Here is a 26,375-nt window from a genome sequence, read left to right as displayed (position 1 = left end):
GTAGAGGCTATGGATATGGCAAAGGAGGCCAACAGAATGCATCCTACAGTAATAGCAATCAGCAGTCATCAAATGCAAGAGGTGGTGGAAACTTTCGAGGCAAGGGGAGATCTAACTCCCGTGGCAGAGGCTCATGGCAGCAGCAGCGTCAGTCAGACAATCCAAATAAAGATAAGGATTGTCACTACTGCGGAAAGTATGGGCATATTGCAAAGGACTGCTGGAAGAAGCAGGGAAATCAGAAGGGCAAGTAGCGTGGACATTATGCTACGTCCAATCAGATAGATGACTCTGGTGATAGACTGTTTGCCATGCAGTATGTCAAAGATAAGGCTGCTGAAAAATCATCTGATGATGCAGTGTGGTACATTGATTCAGGGGCGTCGAATCACATGACCCCTCATGGTGATTGGTTCATGGATATGGTGGCTGAAAAGCATGGCTATGTATGCACAGGTGATGACATGCAACATAGCATTGAGCACAAAGGCAAAGTGCCCCTTGTGGTCCATAATGGTAGAAAGAAAATTTTGCATGATGTATTGCATGTCCCTTCAATTACAAAGAACTTGTTATCTATTGGTTAGATGATGGACCAGAACTTGCAGGTTAGATTCAATAAGCATGGTTGCTTTATTGAAGAATTTGGAAATGGCTGCAAGTTGATTGCTCGTGGTCACAGGAATGGCAGAATGTTTATTCTTGATGCTTCTTTGCCAGAGCTGAATTAAGCTATGTTTGCCCATGGTTCTGGCACTGTTAAGGATTTGGAAATATGGCACAAGAGAGTGGGGCATGTCAATTTGCAAAGGCTACAAATAATGCAAAAGAAACAGCTGGTTACAGGGTTACCGAAGTTCCAATATTTAGATATTGGTCATGTATGCGAGGCTTGCCAGTTCGGTAAGCAGTCACGATTGCCATTTTTTAGGCATGTACGACAGAGTACACGTCCATTGCAGTTAGTGCATTCTGATGTTTGGGGGCCAGCTCATAATGTATCTATGGGAGGTTCCAGATATTATGTATCCTTCATTGACGACTACAGTCGATATACCTGGCTTTACATATTGAAAACAAAAGATGAAGTCTTTGCTGTTTTTCAGCAATTTAAAGCACAGGTTGAGAAGGAGTTTGAATGCTACATCTCTTGCTTGAGTTCTGATAGTGGTGGGGAGTATGTATCAAATGAATTTGATGATTTCTTGGCTGAAAATGGCATTCGTAGGCAGCTCACCTGCAGCTACACTCCGCAGCAAAACGGAGTAGCTGAAAGGAAGATTAGAATTCTGATGGAAGCTGCTAGGGCTATGATGAATGAAAAGCATATGCCACTTTACTATTGGGTAGAGGCTATTATGACAGCCGTATACATTTTGAACAGGACTCCCACTGCAGGTATTCATGAGATGACACTGTTTGAGAAGTTGTATGGCTATAAGCCGGATGTAAGTCACATGAAAGTCTTTGGCTGTCTTGCTTATGTGCATATTCCAGATGAGAAAAGAAAGAAGTTGGATCCCAAAGCACATAAGTGTGTTTTCATTGGATATTCGCAGGAGAAGAAGGCATACAAATGTTATGATCCCTCTACCAGGGAGACTTTGGTAAGCAGGGATGTTATCTTTGATGAGATGGGTTCTTGGTATGTATCACTAGTTGCAGTGCCAGCGGATACTCCTTCCACTCATGTCTCTACAATTGATTTACAGCAGAGTACTATTATGACAGGACCTCGTAGTCAGACAGTATCCCCATGGACAGGGAGATTGAGGAGCTGCCGTCCACTGACACCAATATGTCAATGAGGGGGAGACATGATGTCTTGGACAGCAAAGGAAAAGAGAAAGTTATTGAGGATGCATCTGGTATGATGACACCTGGCAGAATGACTTCTGGCTATGAGTCTGGTGATACTTTAGACAACGAACTTGGTATTCCGACTGTCTATACGCCTGGCACAAGGCAGAGCATGTATATTCCGCCTCATGAGAGAGGGGAATCGAGTAGTGCACCACAGCTTAGACTCTCGCAGAGGGTCAGATACCCTATTGACAGGTTGACATACAGTGGCTACTCTGCAAAGCGTTATGCGTACATGACAAAAGTGATGGAGGTCAAAGAACCAAGTACATATACTGAAGCAGTGAAAGATGAGAATTGGTGTGTAGCCATGGATGAAGAAATGAATGCCTTGGCTGAAAATAAAACATGGGATTTAGTACCACTGCCTGAAGGAAAAAAGACCATTGGCTGCAAATGGATCTACAAAATCAAATTCAAGTCAGATGGCAGTGTGGAGAGATACAAAGCCAGGCTGGTTGCAAAGGGGTATGCCCAACAGTATGGACTTGATTATGAGAAAACATTCAGCCCTGTTGCCAAGATGGCAACCATACGCACTGTGATTGCCTTGGCTGCTGCTAAAGGCTAGAAATTGCAGCAGATGGACGTTAAGAATGCATTTCTTAATGGTGACCTAGCAGAGGATGTCTATATGGTTCAGTCGGAAGGGTATGTTCACCCTGATTTTCAGCATTATGTATGCAGGCTGAAAAAGGCATTGTACGGGCTGAAACAAGCTCCGAGAGCTTGGCATGCTAGGATCAGTAACTACTCGCAGAGATTGGGTTTTGCTGTTGGCAGGGCTGATCATAGCCTATTTACGAAGAAGTCTGATAGTGGTTTAGTAGTGCTGGTCATATACGTTGATGATTTGATAATCACTGGTGATGATGACTTGGGCATACAGCATGTAATGAAGATGCTGAAATCTGAATTTGACATGAAAGACCTGGGAGAACTGAAGTATTTCTTAGGCATTGAGGTAATTCCAGCTGACAATGGGTTATGGCTGATGCAGAAGCACTATGCCATAGAGATGCTGAAGAAGTATGGCATGGCTGAATACAAACTGTTGGATACACCTCTTGATTAGAATGTCAAGCTAGATATGAATACTAAGGCTGAAGTAGAGGATGTGACTATGTACAGGCAGATGGTTGGCAGTTTGATTTACTTGACCATTACTAGGCCTGACTTGAGCTATGTTGTAGGGCTCATAAGTCAGTTTATGCAGAAGCCTAGAAAGCCGCACTTGGATGCAGTTAGACGCATTATGAGATATGTTAAGTCCACTGTAGAGTATGGGTTGTTCTATGTCAGAGATAAGCCCTTGATATTGACTAGATACACAGATGCAGATTGGGCAGGTTGCTCATATGATCGTAGATCTACGAGTGGATATGCATTTGGATTTGGTAGCGGCATGATTAGCTGGAGCAGCAAGAAGTAGCCTATGGTTTCTTTGTCGAGTACTGAGGCAGAGTATAAGGGTGCTGCATTGGCAGCATGCGAGATTTCATGGCTGCTCAAGCTTATGGCTGATTTGGACATATAGGTAGATGCTCCAGTGAAGTTACTATGTGACAATCTGAGAAGTGTACTCCTGGCTATGAATCCAGTCTATCATGCTAGGACGAAACACATAGAGGTACACTACCATTTCATTAGAGAGATGGTTCTTGCAGGACGAGTTGATCTTATGCATGTGAAGAATGATGAACAGGTAGCGGATATCTTTACCACGTCCTTGGGTAAAGATAAGTTTTGTGGTTTTAGATAGCTGCTTGGAGTACATATGCTGTCTTGAGCTTGAGGGGGAGTGTTAGAATATCAAGCTCGTACATGTGTGTTTGACCGACATGAGCTGGACACAGCTAGTCTAGCTAGATCAGTTAGGTATATTAAATAAGTCGGTGTTACTTTCAGTGTGAATGGTCTTTATGACCTTAGGTTGTATATGCACCATGGGTGTGTTAAATGAATAAGAAGAAGAATAGAGAGTGTAAGCATGTTGCTTCACTCCGTGTTACTCTCCTTCCTGCTTCTAGCTAGTCTGGCTAGATCAGTTAGGTATATTAATGTGAATGGTCTTTATGACCTTAGGTTGTATATGCACCATGGGTGTGTTAAATGAATAAGAAGAAGAATAGAGAGTGTAAGCATGTTGCTTCACTCCGTGTTGCTCTCCTTCCTGCTTCCATGAAATCTAATAGACCTCTCGAGGGGCGGGTTTGGTCCACATTCCCGACGTGGATTTAAAACCCCCTTGGTTAGGGTTTGTTCATTCGCAGGGGTAGCTAGCGCCATCCTTCCTTAATTATCCCTTTAGGAAATCAACCACAACTGAAGCAACCAGCTTAATAATAATTACTAGGGAAAACATCTCTTTTATTTCCATGGCAATCAGTCATCTCAGACCCGGCCATGCAATCATCAATCACAACAACTTGGATTAGCATCCAAAACCACATCAACAAACAGTTGAATGCACAACCTCTTACTTCAAGGCATCGCAATCCCATTGCATGCACAACCAGAATTTAACTTGGATGTATCAAAACACTTTTAAAACCTTTCCAGATAACCAAGCATAACTTGGGTCAACAATCCATCTTTAACAAGACCAACCTTCGTTAAAACCATTTCAACATTTCCGAGCAACATGCTTAGCATGAATCAACTACCCTAAGGTTTGCTCTCCCCCTTGGGTTAGGGCTTCCCAAGGTCGATTTAATAAGTTCCTTCTAGGTCCCTTTTGTCTTGCGCAGCCCTCAATGTTTGCAACTTACTTGACAATCTGTCTAGTTCATTGAGTTTCACAACCATAGAGCCTTTGATGGACAACCCTTTGTTGGAAAAGAAATGACTTAAGTCCTTGGAGTTGGGTTCTTAAGTTTTCAAGGTATGGCAATAAACCCTCCTTGTTGGTCATCAGTTGGACATCAACTTTAAGTAAATGCAACATCTTCTAACCTTCTATCTTTAAGTGTGATGCTATGCATAATTTTTCTTGTCAAATTCACTCCTCATGCACTTGGAGCATACCAATGCAATAGCCTCTCTTATCACCTTTCCACTCTATTAGCCCCATTAAAGTGATATGCAATGAGAAGTTCATGCATTGATAACCTCTAGACCCTAGTGTATCTACCTTTGTGCGGGTGTTTGCAAAGGTAAACATATATCACAACAACTATTGTGTCATAGGAAATTTCTTGCATATGTATTAGATTCCTAAATGGATACATCATAGTGTAGGACAACTTAGATGTTTAAAAGAGCAGTTTTGATATTGATTATAAACTTATTTAGGATGCAATCTATGTCATAACCTCAACTGAACACTATATGACTCGTACTAAGCCTTAATAAGTTTGCATCCTATGTGGGAATAGATTAGAAATTCCTTTCATTTCATGTGATAAATCATGCTTATACATTAAATTATGTGTACAATGGAAGACAGGAGTTCCTTTCGAGTTTTACAGGTCACCTAGATGTGGAGAGAGGGTGACAAGATGTCATAGTTGGTTGTGACTCCACTGGCATTTCTATCCTTGACCGCGGCTTTCGTGCTAGTACTCTTAGTAAGCTTTCTCTTTGGAGCCATCTTGCATACACAATCCTTCACCCTGGGTCCTTGATGTGGTGGCTTTTTTCAAGGGCGGCTCGCAAGTGGTCACTAAACCGATGAGGGAGATGAAAGTACAATAGTGTTCATGACTTTGAAAATCACCTTGGCTAGAGATAATCTCTAACTTTCACCCCCTCTCACTCACTCTCTCTCTCTCTCTCTCTCTCTCTCTCTCTCTCTCTCTCTCTCTCTCTCTCTCTCTCTCTCTCTCTCTCTCTCTCTCTCTCTCTCTCTCTCTCTCTCTCTCTCTCTCTCGTAGCATGATGGTTTGATTCTATCTCCCACTAACTATATCTCCCTTCCCCTATCATATTAATCTCTCTCTGTCCCTCTCTCTCTCACAACAACGATCACAAGGGGGGGGAGAGGCTGCTGACACCAGGGGGTGCGCTGTACCCCAGGCGGATGGCGTTGTTGCTCACGGTCAGCAGGGGGAGAGCTGTTTGAACAGAAGTTGGGGGGGCATTCTGCAGTAGGGGGAGCTCCCCTTCTCTCTTCTCTCTCTCCTTCTCTTCTTCTCCCTCTCCTTTTCTTCTTCCTCTCCTTCACTTCTTCTCTCTTCTCTCTCTCCTTCTCTTCTTCTTCCCCTCCTTCTCTCCCCTTCACTTCTTCTCTCTTCTCTCCTTCTCCTTCTCTCTTCTCTCTCTCCTTCTCTTCTTCCTCTCCTTCTCTTCTCTCTCCCTCCTCTTCTACCTCTTCTACTTCTCCTTCTTCCTTCTTCGCACTGTCCACAAGGGAAAGGGCGCAGCTGTCAATGAATGGGGAGGGGGGGAGACTTTTTCTGATGGAAGCCCAGGGGGCCGTGATCACCAAGGCGGACGTAGGGAGCCTATGCCTTGTGGCCTACAGGGGGGAGGGGCTTTATAATGTGTGGGAGGGGGGGAGGAAGCGGCTATTTGCCGCCAACTGGGGGGCTGCATGCCCCCCGTCTCCAGCTCACTCCCTCTCTCTCTCTCTCCCCGCCATGCTTACAGTAGGGGGAGAGAGAGGGAGGGAAATTTTTTTAAAGAAAATTTTAGAAAAATAAAAAAGGGGGGGTGAGTTCCTATGGGGGAAGGCACGGGGTCACAAGGGGGGGATGTTACATCCTCTCCCCCTTAGAGGAATCGAGATGTCCTCATCTTGAGAGAAACTGGGGGAGACAAGCAAAATTGGGGCTTATAGCCTGTGGGTTAAGACCCACCACGCTTCTACTGCGCCACTTTGATTACTCAAATTCTCAACTTAAAATAACAACTTGCCACAACTCATGGGATTCAATAGGATTTATTCCAAGTACAAGACTTATTAACTCAAAAAGATCTTCCTAGGATATCTAGTCATCCTCAAAGGTTACAACATGCTCCAGGCCTTCATCATCATGTGATTCATAATATAAGCCAAAAGTAGAGTTTAGACGGCTTCATTTGACCACACATTCCTAATTCTCTTAGGACAATCTGTTTGGATGTGTCCTATTTCATTGAAATGGAAACATCGACGGTTGGGACATATTTTACGAATGTGTCCTACCTCTCCACACTTCTGGCTCCTCTTGTCTTGATCTTCTGAGTCATCTTCATCATAGTTGCCTGATTTAAGTTCTTGGACGATTGGATTCGCTCGGAATAATGCGTCTTGCAAGTCTGTTGGGTGCATTGATTCCAATCGAGCTTTATGGGTGGATTCAACCCAGCACAGAACTTTGACACTTGTTGTGTCATATCCATTGGAGGTGCATACTTTAGAAGTGAAACAAACTTTGAATAATATGCTTCAAGGAATAATCCTAGCTGCTTCAAGTCATAGAATTCTTTTATCTTTTGTGTGCAGTAGGTAGGTGGCAGATACCTCCCTCGCACAGCTTCCTTAAGCTTATCCCAAGTGACTGTCCCCTCCAAGATCGCTTGGTCTCTGCACCACTATTTCCACCAAAGTCTCACTTTGCATGTAAGCTTAAGTTTGGCAAGCATGGCTTGGTTAGGAGGTGCAGTTCCTACTGCCTCAAAATAGTCCTCCATGGACTCAATCCAGATCTCGGCGTCAGCTTGAACAGTCCTTCCCTTGCCATCAAACTCAGGTGGCTTAATTTGCTTGAGAAGGAACTTCTTCTCTTACATGTCAGCATTCATGGGTGTAGAAGGTGCCTGACAATTAAGCCATACTACTTAGGTTATTTCTGTTTAGGATATGTCCATGAACCAAACATTGATCAATCATGTATCTTTAAGAAGTTTTGCTCTGATACCAACTGTAACGTGCCCACTCAAATCGCAGGATATGTCTTAGCAGTCCATCGAGAGATATATCTAGAAGATGCTGCCCGACACTCGCAAGAAATGGCACGGGGTTTGCCAACTAGGGTCTCTCGAGTCTACCCCACAATGGAACTTATCCGGCCGTTCCCATTAGGATCGACCTGAAGTCTGACTTTTCCTAACATTTCTCATTATAATTTCCTTTGCGGAAAGCTCTCAGCTAACGGAGACCACCCTTCCGTAGGATAGACCCATCGGTCCATCCACCACGCTTCCCTCGAGGGTTGTTTTAGTTATCTAATTACCTACCACATTATGTTTGACATATAAAGGTAGCTTCTATAAATCATGCTTATAGATTAAATTATGTGTACAATGGAAGACGGGAGTTCCTTTCGAGTTTTACGGGTTACCTAGATGTGGAGAGAGGGTGACGAGATGTTACGGTTGGTTGCGACTCCACTGGCATTTCTATCCTTGACCACGGCTTTCGCACTAGTACTCTTAGTAAGCTTTCTCTTTGGAGCCATCTTGCATACACGATCCTTCACCCTGGGTCCTTGATGTGGTGGCTTTGTTCAAGGGCAGCTCGCAAGTGGTCACCAAACCGACGAGGGAGATGAAAGTCCGATAGTGTTTATGACTTTGAAAATCGCCTTGGTTGGAGATAATCTCTAACTTTTACCTATCTCTCTCTCTCTCTCTCTCTCTCTCTCTCAGCATGATGGTCTGATTCTATCTCCCAATAACTATATCTCCCTTCCCCTATCATATTAATCTCTTTCTCTCTCCCTCTCTCTCTCACAACAATCACACCGGGGGGGGGAAAGGCTACTGATTGAACACCAGGGGTGTGTTGTACCCCAGGCAAAGGGTGCTATTACTCACAGTCAGCAGGGGGAGGGCCATCTGCACAGAAGTTGGGGGGGCATTTTGCAGTAGGGGGAGCTCCCCTTCTCTCTTCTCTCTCTCCTTCTCTTCTTCTCCCTCTCCTTCTCTTCTTTCTCTCCTTCACTTCTTATCTCTTCTCTCCTTCTCCTTCTCTCTTCTCTCTCTCCTTCTCTTCTTCTCCCTCTCCTTCTCTTCTTCTCCCTCTCCTTCTCTTCTTCTCTCCCCTTCACTTCTTCTCTCCTTCTCCTTCTCTCTTCTCTCTCTCCTTCTCTTCTTCCTCTCCTTCTCTTCTCTCTCCCTCCTCTTCTACCTCTTCTCCTTCTCCTTCTTCCTTCTTCACACTGTCCATGGGGGAAAGGGTGTAGCTATCAATGAATGGGGGGGGAGACTCTTTCCGATGGAAGCCCAAGGGGCTGTGATCACCAAGGTGGACAGAGGGCACCTGTCTCTCACGTGGGCGGACTGTGCAGCCTTACGTCTAACAGGGGGAGGAGCTTTATAATGTGTGGGAGGGGGGAGGAAGCAGCTATTCCCCGCCAACTGGGGGCTGCATGCCCCCCATCTCTAGCTCACTCCCTCTCTCTCTCTCTCTCCCCGCCATGCTCACGGCAGGGGGAGAGAGAGGGAGGGAAATTTTTTTAAAGAAAATTTTAGAAAAATAAAAAAGGGGGGGTGAGTTCCTATGGGGGAAGGCACGGGGTCACGGGGGGGGGGGGGATATTACACAAGTGCCTCAAATATCCTCGAGGAAGTTAATTATATGATGAAGCACTATATTGACATGAGTATCAAACATATAAGAAAATAGTCGTTGATGTCAATTTCCTTAAGAAGTAGTAGAATTTGATAAGGAGTAGATGCCCTAAAGAGGGTGCCCCCTCAAGCTTCAGTTGTAAGTGGTGTGGTAGCCAATATTTCCCTAGGAATTGCCCAAATGTTGAGTGTGACATATGTGGGAAGTCTGGCCATTTAGCTAGTACTTGTTGGACCAAGATTAGTTCTCTCTAACATGATAGTAAATAGCCAGGGCTTGGTTAATCATTGAGCACAAAGAGATAATCTCTAGCAAGATGAGGGACCGAAACAAATATTACATTGAAGCTTCTAACCTATGGGTTATTACAAGAGGTTAAAAGGATAAAGAAGTTGACAAAGACAAGGTAAAATTCATCAAGGGAAACCCTAAGCAAGATGATAAGGGGACGAAAGTCGTTAATCTTGATATGGAAGGCAGACCTATCAAAGTTGTAGATGGTAAAGCCAATCCCAAGAAGGATAAGGAGTTACCAAAGAAGAAGGAAAAAGGCACAAAAGAGGAACCAAAGCCAGTTCAATGACCAAAGGAAAGAATGGTCTGGTGAGAAAAGTGAGCCCTTTATAGCTATCCTGATTTTGATTTAGCAAGTTCTCTTTGCGAAGTTAAGCTAGATGTAAACCTCTTGCAGCTAATTAAGGTGTCTCCGTGTGTGTGCAGAGAATTCAAGAAGATTCTTCACACTAGGTATATCATTGAGCCCTTGTGAATATCACGAGTAGGAGATGATTGGTTTGAACATGCTGAAAAGCATTGTCCAAGGGTAGCAACATATGTTGATGGAATATTAGTGGACCATGCTATTGTGGACGTAGGATCCTCCATCAACATTATGAGTTTAGAATTGATGGAGAGGTTGGGATTAGAAATAAAAAAAGATGCCTCCATGATTCTCCAAATGCCTAATGATAGTTTAAGACAACCTGAAGGTTGCATCACTAAAGTCCATATGACCATTGCCAATGTGGAGCGTATTTTGGACTTTAGGGTCATTAGGTTTGCAAATCAACCTACCTTTCAAGTATTGCTAGGTAAGCCATGGATTTTACGAGCATATTGTCATGTTGATATACCCGTTGGTTGGTTGATCTTTGGCAGAGGTACCAGATGTGTAGTAGTAGATGCCTACCCTGAATCTCCTCAAAGTGAGAGAGTTCATTTATCCTCGTTAGAGTTAGATACATTAGATGCTTAATCTACTAGTGAGACATCATCCAATGATGAATCTAACGAGGGGTCCAATATAGAGGATATCTACCAAGTAACCTTGAATGATCCAATAGAAGCTTAGGAGAGGATAAGGGATGCGGATGTAATTGAGCTAGAACTTGGCACACTAAATGATTCACGGCCAATTAAATTAGGGTCCATGCTTAGTTTGGAAGAAAGGAAGGACTATGTGTCCTTGATTTAGTAATTTTGCGACATCTTTGCTTGGAGTTATGACAAGCTGAGAGGCATTTCTCCTAGCCTAGCTGTTCATACTATCCCCTTGAAGGAAGGTAGTTGCCATGTGTGACAGAAATTAAGGTATATGCCTTTCGAATTAAGGAATGACCTATTCGAAGAATTGACAAAACTACAAAAAGTTGGCCTAATATTTTATCGTTCAATACATAGAATGGTGTTTACCAATTGTTATTAGGAAAAAGAAGAACAATTAAATTCCACTTTGTGTAGATTTTATAGAGCTTAACAAGTAGATAGTTAAGGATTACTATCCATTACCATTCATTGATCAGATTTTGGATCAATTAATAGGTATGGAAATTTATTCATTTATGGATTGCTTTGTTGGATACAACCAAATGGCTATTGCGAAGGAAAACAAGCTGAAAATGATGTTTATCACTGTCTTCGGTACATTTATGTATCATGTGATGGCCTTTGGTCAATGCAATGCAACTGGTTCTTAGCAACGAAGAGCTGATGTAAGATTTTTGGTGATATCTCCCCACAGGAGTTAAAAGTTTTTTTTGATGATCTGCGGATAGCCACCACGAGAGAAAGGCAACTGGTCATTGTAAGGAAATGTTTTGAGCATTGTAGATAGTTCTGCATTGCTCTTAACCCACAAAAGTGTGTCTTTGGGGTGCCCTATGGGTTATTACTAGGCCATATGGTTAGTTCGATTGGTATTGCGACTGACCCTAAAAAGATAAAGGTTATAATCTATACAAGCCTACCACATACTCTAAAAGAGATACATAGCTTTCTATTATCATTGGGATATTATCGAAGATTTATCAATGCACTGGTAGAAAGAGCATTGCCAAAGCAGAGCGTTGCCAAAGCAAAAGCACGTACTAGCAGGAAGTTGGGGGTATCTGAAGTCAACTATACGTTGTCGGAGTGTTTGGGGTCGAAAGGCTACCGTGGGGGTAAGAGATAGCAGGATGAAGGGAGATTCAGGGAGAGGAGTAGACAAAAGAGAAGAGATTGAAGGAAATAGGAGACATAGAAGAATACTTACAGAAAGAAATAGAAGATGTAGAAGAATATTCATAGAGGTGAAGCCTGTCAATTTATTTTTGCATTATGAGAAGATAAATCTCTTGTAGACAAAAACGTGCATAAAATAATGTGTAGGAGCAGCAAATCTTCTCTATTCAAACCCTCTTCCCATGGTAGAACACTCCAAGTAGCAATAGTCTCCTCAATAGGCATGAACAAATCAATTTTCTGACTCTCCAATGATTGTTGCTCATCGGCATCCAACTACGCATACCAACTTTCAAATTCATGGAGTAAAGCTGTAGCAGCCAACCCTTTATTGGGATTTTCAATCCAATTTATAAATGTCTTTTTAGTTACCAATCTTGCATCTTCCAAGAAAAAATCTTCTCTCAAAGCTTTCTTGAAAGCTTCCCAATTAGTATCTCTTATATGTAACTCATCAATTCGATCATGCAAAGCATGCATGGCCAAACGAGAGAAATACTGACTTCATGCATACTGCAGTACCCCATGAAACAACATCTTTTCTTCATAAAATTGGATGAAGGCTGAAACATTTTGACCTTTAAACTGTTTCAATTCTTGTCCCACTGCCTACAATGCATTCATAGCTAAGGAATCAATTCTTTTTGCTTCCTACCGAGTTTGCATCAGCTGTTGTAACAACAATTGTTGTTGTTGTTGTTACTGCAACAAAGCAATCATATATTGTAAAGCATCACCACCACTTGATCCAGCAAAATCCCCCATCTTTATACACCTTTACTACCGACTTTCGCGTCACATTTACTACTATCAGAGCGTTTAGGGTCAAAAGTCTATTGTGGGGTAAGAGACAACATGCTGAAGGGAGATTCAGGGAGAGGAGTAGACGAAAGAGAAGGGGTTAAAAGAAATAAGAGATGTAGAATAATACTCGCAGAAAGAAATAGAAGATGTAGAATATTACTCACATAGATGAAGCCTATCAATTTATTTCTGCATTACGAGAAGATAAATCTCTTGTAGAAAAAAACGTGCATAAAATAATACATTCCTTTATGTTTCTCAAATTGCCAATATGATGCTTCCATTGGCTCTAAAAGGGGGGTAAAATAAGGGGATAGCTAACCAAGTTCCCCCTTATCACTCCTTCTTCATCTCCCACTTCAGAGTATTGTTCATTGCCTGAAAACAGCGATCGCATATCGTGTGATTTTGCCAATATTTCTTTTTACATAAAATCCTCTCAAAATGGTTGAAAGCTACCTACATTCTTTTACATGTCATCCTAATCTAGAATTTGTCTATAGTTTTATGGATTTTAACAAGAGATAATATCTAAAATATCAAAAATTAGCTAAACTTGTCCAAAAATCTAATTATTTTGAACCATCCACACTACGGACACTACCACTAATGTCTAAAATAGCATTGGCTCTCTAGATCAATAAGAAAGGTGCACTTAGAGTTTTTCACATGGTGTTTGCATAGCGACACGACAACATATATGGAGAAATTGTGCCTTGGAATGGTCTTTGCGACAAAGAAATTTAGGCATTATATTCTCTATGAGAAGGTGATATTCTTCACAAAGACAGAAGGCCTTAGATTGTTGTTCAACAAGTTGCAGTCGCTTGACCATTTAAGCAAAGTGGTTAATCACTTTGCAAGAGTTTGATTATGAGATTAGGAGTAAGCCACCAAAGTTGCAGGGTATTGTGGAATGTCTCGTGAATTTTGGAGAACCAAAGGAAATTCTGGTTGAAGAAAGTGCCATTGAAGGTTTATTCAAGATTGATACAGCTTCCATCCCTTTCTGGTACACAGCTATAATGACTATCTATCTATAGGAGGATTTGGGGCTGCTTTATTGAAGTTTGAAAAGATGAAGATCAAGCAATAAGCATTATGCTTTTCGATTATCGTGGGAGTCTTTTATAGAAGAGGAGTAGATTATATTTATCACTGTTGTGTAGTACCTGATGAGGTACCATTCATTCTTGAGGAGTGCCATGATTCATCATGTGGGAGACATTTTGTTGGGAGGACTTACCAACCAAAAATCTCTCTATGCTGGCTTTTGGTGGTCATCAATTTTCCAAGATGCTTTTAGTTATGTTAAGCACTATGATGTCTGTCAAAGACATGATATGAGGAAAAATCGTAAGTGGCCTCTAAACCCTATTTTAGTTATGTTACCCTTTGAAAAATGGGGTATTGATTTTGTGGGACCAATATACCCTTTATCAACTATGCGAAAGCAGTACATTATTATAGCAATGGAATACTTTATAAAGTGGTATGAAGCTCGATAAATGATGAAGAATAATGCTAAGAAGACAACTAGTTTTATTATGGAGCAAATTGTTTGCCGTTTTGGTCCACCAAAGGAGATTGTGTCTAATTTAGGGACACGCTTCTTGAACAAAGTTATAGTAGCTTTGACTGAACCTTTGAAGATTAAGCACAACAAGACTACCCCGTATAGTCCTCAAGCAAACAATTAGGTTGAGAGTACAAATAAATAGTTGGTGGGAATCTTATCCACGATAGTATCCAAAAGCAAGCATGATTGGGATAAGAAATTACATGTGGAAGTGTGGGCTTACAATATGACATTTAAGAGAGCTGCAAAACACACCTTGTTCAAGCTAGTATATGGGGAGGAGTGTGTTTTGCCATTGGAAATAGAGCTACCCACTGCAAGTGTTGCTCTTAATCATGCATTGGGAGAGGCCGAAGTGTTACAGGAAAGATATACTTCTTTGACACATCTTGATGAGATTAAGTTGTAGGCTTTACTACATCAAGAAGTAGGGAAGTAGAGAATGAAAGCCCTTCATGACCTTTGGGCTAAGAAGTATAAATTTGTGAAAGGCCATTTGGTGCTATATTATGATGCTCGTCGTGAGCTATTCCCAAGTAAATTAGAACCCAAGCGGGATGGACCATGCAATATTGTATGTTTAGGAAATAATGGCTCTACAGCAAGAATAAAGTTAATTTTAATAAGCTAAAACGTTACTATGAGTAAGGGCTATTGTTGGGCTTGGTGCTTGTGCAAGTCCTTCATGATTAAGCTTTAACTTGTAGTAGGTACCAAGATGATCGGATGGGATGAATCATTCTCTATCTTAAGCATCCATATCTAGAGCAACGTTACCAACAAGGTCGAGTGATCTGATGGTTAAGAGCTATCAAGTTATTGACTGGCAAGACGAATCTTTCAAGTGGGAGATTAAGGTCTACTGCCACCATTGTCAACAAATTTTGACGAGCATTCCTATCGAGTTCAGTAAGAAGGAAGGAGGGATTGTCCCTATTATACATCCACTCTCTCTGCTTGATTTTGATTATCATAAGTATGAGTGAGATGATTAATATAGCATGGCCTATCAATGATGTCTGGGTTTATATTCTATGTTTTGATGGAGCTTCCAGAGGGCCTGCTAAACATGTGAGCATTGGTGTGGTCATTAAAGACCCCCGACGTAGGGTTTCATGAAGATGGGAGCCTATTTAGGACCCTCTTTTACTAATAATATGGTAGAATACAAGGCCTTGATCATGGGGCTGAATGTAGCCCAACATGGTGGTATCCCCAAATTATTAGTGAAAGGGGACTTTCATTTAGTGATCAATCAGTCAAATGGGACCTATAGTATGTGGGATCTCATTCTACATATGTATCATTGTGCAACCTTTGATATGTTGCATATTTTTGAGACGGTGACTTGTTAGTTAGTTCCTCAACAGTGGAATCACTGTGTAGATTCCTTCGGTAACTATGCTTTCATTGAAGATGTCTTTTTCAATTGTGGTCCAAGGGAGCCCTTACAACTACCTCCTAACATTAGCCCTAGACTACTTTGGGATCTTATTGTTGACATGTCATATTTTGGCCGCCACTGATGGTTAGTTTGGGTTATGATTCAGGTAGCAAATGAGAGCCTTTCTACTCTATCATGGATGAATAGGATTTTGAATCATCATATTCTTTGGACACCCCTTCCTATTTATGTAGGGAATAGCTAATAACTTGGTGCACTTAGTGTAGGGCCTAAGGAGCCCTTATCCTTGGTTGATCTTGTGCTTTAGTAGAGTTATATCAAGACCAAGGGTTTGTTTCAGTAGTACGTTATTGAATGGTAGTAAAGTGTTTTATTTCATAAGACCAAGAGGGCCGTTTTTGTAGGGTTCTAATGTTTTATTTCATAAGGCCAAGAGAGCTAGTTTGTTGATTGGGAACTGTTATATTCCTTTAGGCCAAGAGGGCCATGTGTCTATTTGGTGCGAGTATGTTTAATGGTTTTCTATTTTAGTGAGTTTTCATCACACAAGTTTGATGAAGTGTGCGTGGAGGGAGCCTTTGCTGTCTCGCAGGAACTTATTGTGGCCATTCTAGGTAGTGTCATCACCTTTCCACATTTTTTCCTTAAGATGATAATGTTATATGTGTATTTGGGGGTTATTTTCTTAAGTTGATAACGTTATATGTGTATGTGGGGGTTATTTTATTTTTGTTTGTGTGGACCATCAATCAAAGCATGAAGTCCTAGGGTTTGGTTAGGTATATTTGAGGGAGATTTGAGTAGTTGTCTACCTCGTGTAAATACATTGTTAGGTATTGAAAGACCTATTTTAGAAGGCAGCCCTAGTGACCCTATTATGCTAGCCTACTAGATAGCTGTTCTAGGAGTCCCTGCTAGTGTGAGGCAGTTAGAGAAGCCAGTCAAAATAGAAATGAAGAGAAAGTTTTGAATATATCTAAAGATAAAATTACAAAGGTGTGTGAAAAGGGGTTCTAACCCCTCACATAGAAAAGAAAGTGAAGAAAATCCTAAAAGTAGTTGATTATCGCCTTGCGGAGGACTGGTAGGTTCGTGGGGACGAATCAGAGACCGATGCCTTGTCTTCCTAGGGGTAGCAGCTAGCGATAATAAAGTATAAGGAAGGTTGGAGCAAAAACAAAAGTGAGAAAAAATGAAAAGGATTAAGCATTACCTCACAAGAGCTTGGTAGATTCTTGGGTGCCAAGTCAGGATGCTTGAGGCCGATGCCCTATTCTCCTTGGGTCACTCTACACTTAGCTCCGTCCTTTATACATGCCAACGTATGGAAATTTTAAAAGACCAAGGTGTTACAAGGAAATATCTGATGACCAGGTTATAGGCATCCTCGCCTAGTAGGAGTTCCTAGTACAATTGTCCTTAGTTGAGTAGGTAGTTCAACCATGAGACTAACCTCTTTGATTTTTCTTTGATCCAATCTATGTTGGAGCAGTTGGTTAGCGACTTGCTCTAGATTTCTGTCAGATTGGAGCCCCGAGAGGAACACCAAGGAAAAGGGAATTCTCTTGCAAGAAAATCTATCTTGTAACATAAACAAGCTTGTTTATCATGTTTCATATGATCACCACAAAGAAAAGAACACCAGGCACAACAAATCTTCATGCAGCATCATGTAAATCTCCCACGGTTTTTAATAGAATCAACCATATTCTTCAATATCTTCACAAAATCCATCAATAGAACAAAGAAAGCAAAGGAATACACCATCTTTGAATGGAAATACATCACATAGTATTCATCTTCAATATCTTCATAGTCTTCTCTCTCAATCTCTCATATACAATCACTCTGTTTGAGTAGAATTGGCTATCTCTGACTCTCTCTCTCTCTCTCCATCAATAATACATCATATCCTCACTACAATCTCTCAAAATTACTCTCAATAATCACTCTTAGGTCGTGGATACCCCTCCCAAGAGGTATGTCTGATATGAAGGGTCACCAGAGCCACTACAGTGTCTCTTCACAGCTCACTACTATCACTTCACTCTAGTCTTCTCTTGAGTCTTCAGCAGCTACTTCTTCCACTTCTTTCAGCTCTTTTGCACTTGTATTCACTTCTTTCCAAGGCTAGAAAACTTTCCCAAAGTCACACATACATTCCACAGAACACTTACAGAAGCATACAGAACAGTCTATAGAACAGTACCAGAACAGCTACAGTACAGAACAGAATAGAAACAGAAGCTCTACAGAAGACCTACAGAAGGTTAAAGAAGGTTATCAAAACTTCATAACTCACTCTCAAATAATTCCAAACTCTCACAAACCATTCAATAAACTTTCTCAATATCTCATTCTTCATCAATCAATACTTCATCCCTCCTTACAGAAGACAATCAGAACAAAACAGACCAAAACAGAACAAAACAGAAGGTATACAGAACCAATCAGAACCTATCAGAACATCACAGAACCATCAACAAACATCATGAACTTCCAAAACACAATCAATATCATCTAAAACACTCTTAAACCACTTCTAAATCAACCAATCATCCCATAAAATCAACCATTCAGCTCTCAAAAACAACAAAAATCATCCAAAAAACAAGTCATTTCAACACTCAACATATCCCCACACTTAATAAGGAAGCGTCCTCGCGACCCAGGAAAAAGGGAATACAAGTTCAGGGAAAAGCTCAACTTTGATCTTCAATATCTTTTCAGAAAGAATCCATCCACCACGACCCCAACTTATAACCTGTTTCTGATATAAAAATACAAAGAAAGGAAAACTCTTTATATATTAACACCTCTTATCAAACTAAAAATCATCACAAATTTGTAAAGGATATAAAAGTTTTCTTCTTCGTCATCTGCATCAGCTTCAATTCTCCATCCACGACCCCATCTCTACAAATCTCCAAAACATAGCTCGTACACGAAATCCAATAGGAAACCACCACGTTCGTTTGACATACATGAACTCACAACACAAACACTAATACACAACACAACCATCTGAATGACTCCTTCAAAAAGAAAGTTTTTCATTAAAAGCTTCCACCAGACATTGGAAAGGTATCAATGAAAATGATCCCTCTTAAAAGATTGATGTTGTCGGAATCGATCCATAGATAAGGATTCATCTACAAAGTTTTTAGGAGGATTTTGAAAAAATTGGAGACAGCACATCCTTTCCAACAGGACCAAGTATCTGCTAGGCAAACAGAGGGCATGAAAATACAGTATGTCCAGCTGTTGGGAATCAATGCTAACATTGACATTCATGCACAACTTTGGAATAGGCTTTGAATCAGTATGAGAGTGCCTATGCATATACGCCAGGTACCAAGCAAAGTGAGCAGTTAATCTCACTGAGGGATCTGCAGACTGTGAATACTGTTGGGCAAAATGAACATAGTTTTGATAAGCTTGACTAGAAGCTGTCCATTCTCCTGGAATTACTGGCCAATTAATCTGTGGTCCTGTAAGGCAATCATCCGAACTCCATCCCCTTCTTCTGGAAATCTGATTATCAAACCCGTCACAGTCACTAACCAACTGAGGTGGTTGAGATATGGAAGTGTTAGGAGAGGGTAATGGAATAAGGGAAAGTGGATGTAGGGAAGGATAGGAAAAATCATAAAAGGAAGAAAAGGTTAAAGAAGGAGTGGCAGAATTTTGTAAGGAATCACTAAGGAACGGTGTTAACTGATAAATAGAAAATGTGGAGGGTACATTTATGAGGGGTGAAGGACAGGGTGGAGAAGGGGAAAATACCCTATCCTCAATAAAGGAACAATAAGTGAAAATAGGAATTTGAGGGAAAGATGAAGGTTGGAAAAGAAGTGGTAAAATTACTGTGGAATTAGTTTGACAAAGGGAAAGATATATAGCATAGCGGTGAGCCAATTATTGGTAATAGAGGAGGGTAGGAACAGAAGGTCCTAAGAGAGATCGTCTATGATAGGCATCAAAGAAGGTAGCATCAAATGGATTATGTTTGGAAAGATAGGTTAAGAGATCCATCCTTAGTTGGTTAGTACTCTGGGCAAAGGTAGGAGCTGTGTTTTGTCTTTGATTGAGGACCACCGAATCAATCATGGGATGCCACGAATTATCCTGACAATCAGCTACTTTGGAGGAATAACTTTGAAACATATCAGCTATGCGCAACTCCAAATGATTGACATATAAAACAGCCTATAAGACCACATCCCCCACATACCATGCCATATCTACCTCATCTGGAATTAACAAATCTCCTTGGAGATACATGTATGACATCAACATGGTGTCTGGCGTGACAGAATCTTCAAAGACCATTCTGACTACCTCTGTCAACAACTCAGCAGACTAAGCCCCACTCCAGCCATCCTCTGGAAAAGGTAAATCCATCGTGGAAAGCTTCATATAAAAAACCATCTTTTGTAAGTGGTAGTGGACAAAGAAAGAATGGTCTGGTAAGACATATTCCTGAAACTGCTCAAAGATAGACCATAACAAGTCCATTCTGGACTGCAATCGTTCCACTTTGTCTTGGAATAGAGGGCACAAAGTAGCCTATCTCTGTAGGGCAGCCAAATCCTGCTGTGAAAGAGAAGGAATTAATGGAACAGGAGGGCTTGGAGGAACAGAGCGGGACTTTGCAAGCTGGTCTTGCAACTGTTGGATTTGGGAAGCTTGGTTGGCCACTGTGTCATTAGCCATCTGTAAAGCTGAAAGCTTGTCATCTAAAAGAACTTGGAATTCTTTCGCTTCGCTGGACATCCTCTCCTTCTCTGCTGAAAGGCTAGTAACCTATGACTGAGCCTCGAATAACTGGGTCTTCAATGAAGAAATCTCATCGCTTTGAGTGGCAACCAGTTGGGTTTGCTGTTCCATTTGCTTAAATAGATCTGCTAGGGTATCCTTAGCAGAAGCTAACTCAGATGTTGCCTTATGCAACTGGTCTTTGGACTGCATGAGCTCCTCATAGAAAGATGCATACAGTTGTTGAACACAGGCTGTCACTGACAACTCAATGGAACTTTGAATATCCTTGCAGAGGAAAGGAATGGCATCTCCTGAGACTAGACTGTTCAGGGAGGGAACTGAGATCTCCAAGGATCCTTCTCTATGTGCTCGGAACAGGTTATTGCAAGTGAGATACCCAGGGAGTTCACTGCCAGAAGTAGCAGGGATAGGTACTGAGGGAAGTACAGCAGGGGCTTTATCTGCTACCCTCTTCAAGCGTTTGCGCTGTATGACCAGGGGAGGCGGAGAATCATCATCCTCAATGTCAATAGGTGCTGACTCTTCTGAAGGTGGAGGAGGAGGTACTGGATCTGATGGAGGAGGTGGAGGTACAGTCTTCTGTAAACCTGAATAGGTCAAGAAGGCAGACAAATATGATCCGTAGGTAACATTGGTAACATTACCCCTCGTGACTTTAACAAAATGCTGATCCATTTTAGTAAGGAGGTATGTGCTCCAATCAATAGCAACTCCTTTTAGCACCATCCTGGAAGCTGTGAAAAGCTCTTTGGACAAATAGTGGGATGGCGTTTTGGCAGGCATAAACCTGTCCTGAAGGAACTGACACATCGTCTTCCATAGGGGATCAGTAATCATAGAAAACGAAACTCCTGAAGAGTTTATCACTTTCTTAACATCAAGGACTTCCCTTGTCTGCTTCTGCAACAGCTTGAGAATCTCTTCATTAGAGAAGAGCTGACGAGTGGTCACAAAAGGTTCTCCTTTGGAGGGTAAAGATAGAGCCTTCCCTAAGCCGCGAGACGTCAAAGTCATAGACATTCCTTGGACTACGCCTGCCTTCTTGCTGTAAGAGGCCAGGAACTCATCACATAAGGACGGATCCTCTGGAAGTAATGGAAAAGGAGTGGCCACAAAAGCAGCAAGTCCCGCCTTCGTGAGGGGCTCAAAAGTAAGTAGGGACGAGTAATCCCTACTAACTAATGGGACGTACTAGATAGGGGGAGGAGCATGAGAAGGCACCATTTAGATGGTTACACACACACCACAAACACAGACAATCAAGGAGAATGCCTGCAAAGCAACAAACAAAAACCAAGGATAAGAGAATTACCAATAAAACGGGACACGACCAACTAACCCCAAGCAAACCACATCCTAGAAGAAATTTGGCATGACCTTGAGACAAATGCGACCGAAAGCTTCATGCGATGCATCAGACAAACACCCTGAACCCCGTATCAGGCAATAAAAGAAAAAAAACCGCATACCGTACCCGTAACCGTAACTAAGACAGGAAACCAAAACCATACCATATGCGACACATATCAAAACTATATCTGTGATAGAACCAAGACTGGACCATGAAAAATAACACTAATGACTGCGTATACCCATCCCACGAAACGCTTCATTAAAAAGGGGAATTAAGTGCAGTGAGGGGGAAATTAATTTAATGAAGGGTTGATTTTAATCAATTATTAAAAATGGGTGAATTTTTATTAGGTGATAAACCTTAGTAAGAAAACGACGGTTCCTTATTATAAATTTAATTACCAATTATTAGGTGTAGCGGTGCAGTTATTCGATTCCCGGACTTCGATTCCCGACTGGGTCTCTAAATGCAATTCATTGATTATAAATTAAAGTGATGTGGAGCGCTTTTTTGCCAGTGCGTGCTCATGTGACGGTTGGTTAATTTTAATTAAAAATTAAAGTGCCTCTATAGCGCACGTAGCGCGTGCTAAGTGAACGGCTGGTTTATTCTAATTAAAAAAGATGTGTGTTTAGCGCGAATGCGCGTGGAAACAGTGGGTGAATTAAAGGGTTCATTTTATCAATTAATTTGTGATTAAGGGAAAAATGAAAAATAAATAAAGCACATAAAATAAATACCTGGAAGGGGTGTGTATGTAATGCAGGAATGCGCACGGAAGAGTTCCAGTAAAGGAAAAGTAAAGAGCACTGATGAAACAATAAGGACAACACCTTAGCAGATGTGTTGATTTGGTTTGTGTTGGTTTTTTATTTTTATTTATTTTTTATTTTTATTTGTGATTATTTATGTTTGAATAAATGGAAAATGATGAAGGGAGGTGAGGTGAATTTTTTAGAATGTTTTTAGAAATTTTTAGAATTTTTTATAATTTTTTAAATGAATTTTCTACATTTTTTGGCAATTTAGGGGTAAATTTAGGAAATGTGGAATTTTGCAGAAATTATAGGGTAGGCAATTTCCAGCAGACAAATTCCCAAAAATTGACAAAAGGCAAAAGGAATTTTTAGAAATTTTTCTGAAATTTTGTTATTGAAAATTTAATGTAGTGATTAATTAAGTCACATAGGTCACATTAATCAGATAAGTCAGTTAGGCATAGGTCAGTTAAGTCTGGTTAGTGAGATAAGTCATGTTAGTCTACCTAAGTCAAGTCAGGTTAGTCTAAGTTGCTTCGGTTAGTCAACTAGGCTAGGTTAGCTAACTAAGTTAGGTTAGTCAACTAAAGTAAGTTAACTAAGTTGGGGTTAGTTAATTAAGTTAAGTTAGGTTAACTAGCTAGGTTAACTATGGTTAGGTGATTAAGTTAACTAACTAGGTTAGGGTTAGGTCTAAGGTTACTAGGGGGTTAGGTTAAGTTAATTAAAGTTAGTTTAGGTTAATGAGGGTTAGGTGAAGTAACCTATGGTTAGTTGCACTAACCTAGGGGTAGAGAGGAGGTGGAGCAGGAAGAGCAGGAGGAAGGAGAGGTGCGTCAGCGGCGGTGGCGGAGTCGGCGGCGCCTGTGGCGGAGTCGGCGGTGAGGCGATTGCACGGCGGCTCCACGCGGCCGTGGCCAGGCGGTGGTGGCGACTCCACGCGGTGGTGGCCAGGCGGTGGTGGCGACTCCACGCGGCGGGCAAGAGGGAGGGAGGAGGCGCTGGAGGAGTGGCGCTGGGAGGGGAGGCGACGAAGGAAGTCGGGGGGGAGAGGTAGGGGGTAGGCAGCGATGGCGGGGGGAAGGGAAGGCGCTGGGAGGGGAGGCGCTGGAGGAGGAGCTGCGGGGGGCTGGGGGTAGGCGAAAATGGCGGCGGGCGGGGGGCTGGAAGGCGCCACCGGGGGGGGTAGGGAAGAAGAAGGCGGGGAGAGGTAGTCGCTGGGAGGTAGGAGGTACTGGCGGGGTGGGGGGAGGAGTGGCGCTGGGAGGGGAGGCGACGAAGAAAGGCGGGGGGAGAGGTAGTCGCTGGGAGGGGAGGCGACGAAGGAAGGCGGGGGGAGAGGTAGTCGCTGGGAGGTAGGAGGCGACGGGGGTAGGCAGCGATGGCGGGGGGAAGGGAAGGCGCTGGGAGGGGAGGCGCTGGAGGAGGAGCTGCGGGGGGCTGGGGGTAGGCGAAAATGGCGGCGGGCAGGGGGCTGGAAGGCGTCACCGGGGGGGGGGGGGGGTAGGAAGAAGAAGGCGGGGAGAGGTAGTCGCTGGGAGGTAGGAGGCACTGGCGGGGTGGGGGGAGGAGTGGCGCTGGGAGGGGAGGCGACGAAGGAAGGCGGGGGGAGAGGTAGTCGCTGGGAGGGGAGGCGACAAAGGAAGGCGGGGGGAGAGGTAGTCGCTGGGAGGTAGGAGGCGACGGGGTAAGGCAGCGATGGCGGGGGGAAGGGAAGGCGCTGGGAGGGGAGGCGCTGGAGGAGGAGCTGCGGAGGGCTGGGGGTAGGCGAAAATGGCGGCGGGCGGGGGGCTAGAAGGCGCCATCGGGGGGGGTAGGGAAGAAGAAGGCGGGGAGAGGTAGTCGCTGGGAGGTAGGAGGCACTGGCGGGGTGGGGGGAGGAGTGGCGCTGGGAGGGGAGGCGACGAAGGAAGTCGGGGGGGAGGGGTAGGGGGTAGGCAGCGATGGCGGGGGGAAGGGAAGGCGCTGGGAGGGGAGGCGCTGGAGGAGGACCTGCGGGGGGCTGGGGGTAGGCGAAAATGGCGGCGGGCGGGGGGCTGGAAGGCGCCACCGGGGGGGTAGGGAAGAAGAAGGCGGGGAGAGGTAGTCGCTGGGAGGTAGGAGGCACTGGAGGGGTGGGGGGAGGAGTGGCACTGGGAGGGGAGGCGACGAAGAAAGGCGGGGGGAGAGGTAGTCGCTGGGAGGGGAGGCGACGAAGGAAGGCGGGGGGAGAGGTAGTCGCTGGGAGGTAGGAGGCGACGGGGGTAGGCAGCGATGGCGGGGGGAAGGGAAGGCGCTGGGAGGGGAGGCGCTGGAGGAGGAGCTGCGGGGGGCTGGGGGTAGACGAAAATGGCGGCGGGCGGGGGGCTGGAAGGCGCCACCGGGGGGGGGGGTTAGGGAAGAAGAAGGCGGGGAGAGGTAGTCGCTGGGAGGTAGGAGGCACTGGCGGGGTGGGGGGAGGAGTGGCGCTGGGAGGGGAGGCGACGAAGGAAGGCGGGGGGAGAGGTAGTCGCTGGGAGGTAGGAGGCGACGGGGGTAGGCAGCGATGGCGGGGGGAAGGGAAGGCACTGGGAGGGGAGGCGCTGGAGGAGGAGCTGCGGAGGGCTGGGGGTAGGCGAAAATGGCGGCGGGCGGGGGGCTGGAAGGCGCCACCGGGGGGGGTAGGGAAGAAGAAGGCGGGGAGAGGTAGTCGCTGGGAGGTAGGAGGCACTGGCGGGGTGGGGGGAGGAGTGGCGCTGGGAGGGGAGGCGACGAAGGAAGTCGGGGGGGAGGGGTAGGGGGTAGGCAGCGATGGCGGGGGGAAGGGAAGGCGCTGGGAGGGGAGGCGCTGGAGGAGGAGCTGCGGGGGGCTGGGGATAGGCGAAAATGGCGGCGGGCGGGGGGCTGGAAGGCGCCACCGGGGGGGGGGGGGGGGTAGGGAAGAAGAAGGCAGGGAGAGGTAGTCGTTGGGAGGTAGGAGGCACTGGCGGGGTGGGGGGAGGAGTGGCGCTGGGAGGGGAGGCGACGAAGGAAGTCGGGGGGGAGGGGTAGGGGGTAGGCAGCGATGGCGGGGGGAAGGGAAGGCGCTGGGAGGGGAGGCACTGGAGGAGGAGCTGCGGGGGGCTGGAGGTAGGCGACAAAGGAAGTCGGGGGGGAGGGGTAAGGGGTAGGTAGCGATGGCGGGGGGAAGGGAGAACGCAGAAGGAGAGAGAGAGAGAGAGAAAGAAAGAGAGAGGTTGAGAAGGCGGTTGGGGAAGGGGTGGGAGTTGGGGGGGAAGGGGTGGGGGGAAAGGGTGGGGGCCCATGGGGGGCCATGGGGGCGGAGTAGGGGTCCCAGGAGGATAGGGGGTGCTCGAAGGAAGGGGAAGGGTGGGAAGGTATGGGTGCGTACCCCCGTCCCGCGCACGTGCGCGGGGCGGGGTAAAAAAATTTGCCGTGACGGGATTGAAATGGCACAGGGAAGACGGTACGGGTTACGCGAACACGACCGGGGCGTGTGGAGACGCGTAAAATCGAAAAAGGGCGCATTCACGCGCAAAACGGGCGAGAGAAAAAACGTAAAAATAAAGAAAATTTAATAACTCCCAATCCGGACGTCAAAACGAAATAGCGTAAAAACAAAAAGTGGGTAGGACAACAGGGGGAAAACAAGGAAAATACGGGACAGGGGTTCCGGGAGGGGTAAAGGGCGGTCACGTGCAAAAAACACAAAAAACGAACCAATATCGCAATTTAAAAATTAATATCAAAAAATCCGTGCATCGGAATGAGGTGCAGAAAAAAGGAAAACTGTGCAGAAAGATGTGCCCGACAATCCTATCACATCAAAACATAATCCCGACTGAGAGAAGACGCGTTCACATGGGGAAAAC

General features: G+C 44.2%; 1 non-coding gene across 1 annotated transcript; it reads right to left on the bottom strand.

Annotated features, from left to right (window-relative positions):
* Positions 1–18,336: 18,336 nt before the first annotated feature.
* Positions 18,337–18,404, bottom strand: LOC148031652 (small nucleolar RNA SNORD36). Its single transcript, XR_015692050.1, has one exon. It is a non-coding gene; the product is annotated as a small nucleolar RNA SNORD36 (small nucleolar RNA).
* Between the last annotated feature and the right edge of the window lie 7,971 nt (positions 18,405–26,375).

This window comes from Lygodium microphyllum, chromosome 9 (assembly GCF_053477565.2).
Source record: "Lygodium microphyllum isolate KBCC chromosome 9, Lygodium_microphyllum_v1.1.10, whole genome shotgun sequence".
Lineage (NCBI taxonomy): Eukaryota > Viridiplantae > Streptophyta > Polypodiopsida > Schizaeales > Lygodiaceae > Lygodium > Lygodium microphyllum.
The sequence above is the reverse complement of the archived record's forward strand: the minus strand, read 5'-3'. Positions and strand labels throughout refer to the sequence as shown.